A 4,324-nucleotide genomic window follows, 5' to 3' on the forward strand; every position below is an offset into this window, starting at 1 on the left:
TCTCTACCCCTTTCAGATTATAACAACTTTCTCTCTTAACAAAATTCAATTGGATGTTTAAAGGCAACGTTTATGAGCCTTATACATAACCTGTAAAATGTTATAATCAACCAACTCATAGAACTTCAATAATTTCAACTGATTAAAACTTTGATTCTAATTGTGGTGGCAAATGCAGAAACACGTTGGAATAATACGAGAAAAGTCTGCGTATGTGATAATCAAATAAGATTTAATTGTGAGCAACAACCACACAGAACTGAATCAGGAAGGTTCTGTCTGCTTGCCGCTGGCGGCGTCAGCAGCACACAGCCAAATAATATACAACATGCCCAAACCATGTGTCAGTTTACAACCAATCACAGATCACCAAATGTACAGTTCAGCCAATCACAAGGCTCACACCCAGAGTATGTCAAAGTTCAGTGCCTTGTGATGGCGACCGGAGCCTCCAGAAAGATATGAGAGATGAACAGTGTCAAGGGGAAACAGATATGAATAATTAGTCCATGACAATCCCTCCTCTTGAGTAAACAATACTCAAAACAAACCAAATGGAATATTATGAAATATCTAAACACCAATACATCACTCAACAAAGACAATGGAGAAATATGGGAAAAATAGTGCAATGGATTACTGGCATAAGTTGGTTTGTGCAAGGAAAAGAAAAATAAAAAAACAAATGTGTAACAAAAAATAACAAACAAAAGCTAAACCTAAAGTCTAAATAAATTAAACTAAAGGTAATAGCTCCACCCTCATCTTGTCACACCTAAACTAAACCCTAAATTAAGCCTAGAACTAGTCCTCTGTGAAAGACATAGACGCCGTTTGGACAGCACTTCTCCAGCTCCCCGGACCTCAACAGGTGAAACCCAGACGGGCTAAATCTCCCTCAAATATGTCTTCGTGGGTACCAGGCTCGAGGTAATGGAATACCCCCACCCGGGATACCACAACCGCAGAAAGAAACAAATTATCAACAAATGCCTACCGATGGAAGAATCTCACAGAGACTCAGCTGACAGGCATCTAACCTTTACCAGGGAACTGCACAGGAGGACAAAACTCTAGAAAAACATAAAAGAAATTAACAGAACAAAACATAAACATAAAAAATAAACCCCAATTCATCCAGAGAAGACTAAATGTTCAAAAAGTATGTACTCTTATATTTTATTCCCAGGAGGGGGAGCCAAATATCAACGCAGGCTTTGTGAGAAATAAGACACATGAAATCTCAAAAATAGCACAGACATAAATGCATTGCAGTTAACCTGGTGGGGCATTTAAAAATTCACAATAATAAGCCAGTCAGAAATGCACAAATTAGTTCAGTATAGCAGATGGGTCAAATCAAAGTTTCATGGAGGCGGAAACAAATGCAAACAGTGTGTAATAACTGTTCTGTTCTCATTATGTCAATAAAAGCAGGGTGTGTGTGATCAGAAACCACACTAGAACAAAAAGGGCCGAAGGTGTAGAGGTTTAGGACCCTCGCCCAGAAAGATAGCAGCCACGAAATACGGCCTGCTCAAGGTGAATGTGATGATGCTGGAACAATTTGTCCTCCCTCGAAAGGACCCCCAGGAAACGCCAGGTGGAAAAAGCTAGCACGAGGTGGCGCGCAGCTCCCAATCGGTCCAGGTGGAAATGGAGTATCACCCCCCCATGAGAAACAGCATCGACCCTGTGGAAAAAATAGACTCACAAAAACACAGAGAGAAAAGACAAAAATTAGAAATAATTCAAAAACACTCTTTCAGACAGACTTTTCCGTGTGTGAAACTGATAATGATTAATTAATCATATAATTTTAGTTTAAGAAACAACAAAACTCAAACACATCAGTTCTCCGTCTTATCCTCATTTATAAATAACAAAGCCTCTGTTCTCTGAACAAAGCCAGGGGAAACCAGATGTCATATCCTGTATACAAATTGCACTTATCTCTGCTACTTTTAGCAAAAGTAAAAGTCCACTCATTTAGCAATGTAATACACTCGACTGGCTCCCAAGGAAACTGCCTGTGAAAACAGGTTCGCAGTTGTCCCATTTATGTAATTATGGAAGTAACCTAAAATCCTGTTTGGAAGAACTGATGGCATCATCACCTCACACACGGTCTCACATGTACCCCGAACCGGGTACCCCACGCCCTTCTGTGCCTCCAGGTTAGAACCAGCGAGCGCGAGCGAACCCGGGTCGTGGTGCTGAAACAGACACCCACCAGCCACCCAGATAAGTCTCGTCGTGAGATAAAAACCTGGAAATGGCTGAGGCAACCTGAAACACCATCGAAGATGTGGCAATATGGAATGTTGTGAGATAAGCCGATGTACGAAACGCGTGCAGCGCAATGCAGCAAGGAGGGTAGACCCCCCAACCTCACTAGAATGCTTTAGACTGTTTTGCAACAACATGTGGGCAAAGAGGGTCAGATCTGAAACACCCCACATGTGTAAACTAAAAAAGATCCGCCACGTGAAACTGCAAATACGCGCTAATGTTTTTGCAGACTCAAGGTCATCGTATTTAGGTTTAGATTAAAGAATATGCAAACAGTACCCGTTATCAACACGTTTAACCATGGTTTTATCCCATTTACCTCTGAGGCCTTCTGGTTTTTTATTGATAAGTGACTGGGCATTTTCAAAAGATGCAGGGGACCAGCTAACCAAAAAACATCACAGCAACGTCCTTGATGGCCACAATCACTGACAAATATTTTGCAAAATATAACCAAACCCAAACAATGAGTAACCAGATGTCTGTTTAAAAAAAACTAAGGNAAATCTTGTTTCTTCACTCGAGGTGACCCCTACATACCCCCCTTTTGCAAGTCATCACCCCCAAATGGTGATTAGTTGCAACGAAAACGGACACCTCGAAAGTCTTTGAACTTGAAGTAATCCACAGGAAAAAATGGTATAATTCCAAGGGTAATCCAAACTGAGAACTTGCCATAGCCAGAGTTCTTTTCAGTTTAGTTTTTTTCTTCAAGATGAACAGTAAATCGAAAGGGAATCGATTTTTTGTATGATCCCCATAATGTTTGTGAATAATTCCCATTGCAGTACAGCTTCAAATCCAAGGAACAACAGAGTCTGTAATCCACTGGAAGCAAAGAATTGTAATCCACCAAGGAAGAATTATAATCCACACTGGTATTTCCATACGATTGTTGTGGTTGACCTGGAGTCAACCACTTTCTGGAACACCATGAAGAACGTTGATTTCAGGAACCACCCTTTTGCGTATCGCTCACTGGAAGGTTGCCGATGAAAGGGGACCTCTGGATCGAAGGTAGAGATCCCTTAGCAGGAGCCAGGAATAGACCACTGGAACGCTGTGAAGATGGGGACCACCAGGAGGAGAAGGTCGAGAGCGTTGAAGCCTGGTTGCCTTAGCCGAGTAGGTGGACCATTGTGGAGGGTGGTTGTTGGATCGTCTCCAGCTAGTGCTTTTCCGGTTGCTATTTTTTATGCATTAATAAATTTTTAGATTAACCTTAAATTGGGATTTTACATTAAACTAAACATATGTGTGCCCTGTGTGTTAGCTATCATGTTTCAGATTAGCTACAGGTAATAGTTAAAGTGTTGTTGCTTTAACTAAGGGGTAGATTTAAGTGACTATATCTATTAGAGACTAAAGAGGGCTTCTGTAAGGAAGGTCTCAATTTCCACACAAATTACTTATTCCTCCAATCATAACTCAGTTAATTTAGACAGTGTCTACTTCTGTAGCTGTCATTAAAATCTTGTTTCTTCACTCGAGGTGACCCTTACAATGTCACAGAAAGACTCAGCCTGCGCTCCGCTGCTGTGCGCTCCGTCACAGCGCTCTCTCACCAGGAGAGAGGAGTTTAGTCACTCACACAAAGTTGGACAGAKCTGTTTGAGAACGACGCTCTGAACATAGATTTAATATAAAGTTAGGTTTTAGAGACCAAAGTCTCTGGTAGCTCAGGAGCAAAGTGCAGGAGGAGATGTCAGACTGATGGCTGCTTGGCCGCTGCTCCAACCTGCAGTTTGTCTCTGCTGAAAACTGCTCTGACTGAAAGGCCCGCCCTGCTCTGCTCTGATTGGATAAAACGGCTCTGGAGTTCATCTGATTTGTTGAAAGCAGTGTCCGTTTAATCCATCAGGATTAATCTGTATCAAACAGGGTCCTGCTGCCCTCCTCACACCGAACAACCATCCAGTCACATGTGGATTTACTGATTGATTGATTGATTGATTGATTGATTGATTGATTGATTGATTGATTGATTGATTGATTGATTGATTGATTGATTTATAAGAAATCAGGTCACATT

This window comes from Austrofundulus limnaeus, unplaced genomic scaffold (assembly GCF_001266775.1).
Source record: "Austrofundulus limnaeus strain Quisiro unplaced genomic scaffold, Austrofundulus_limnaeus-1.0 Scaffold471, whole genome shotgun sequence".
Classification (NCBI taxonomy): domain Eukaryota; kingdom Metazoa; phylum Chordata; class Actinopteri; order Cyprinodontiformes; family Rivulidae; genus Austrofundulus; species Austrofundulus limnaeus.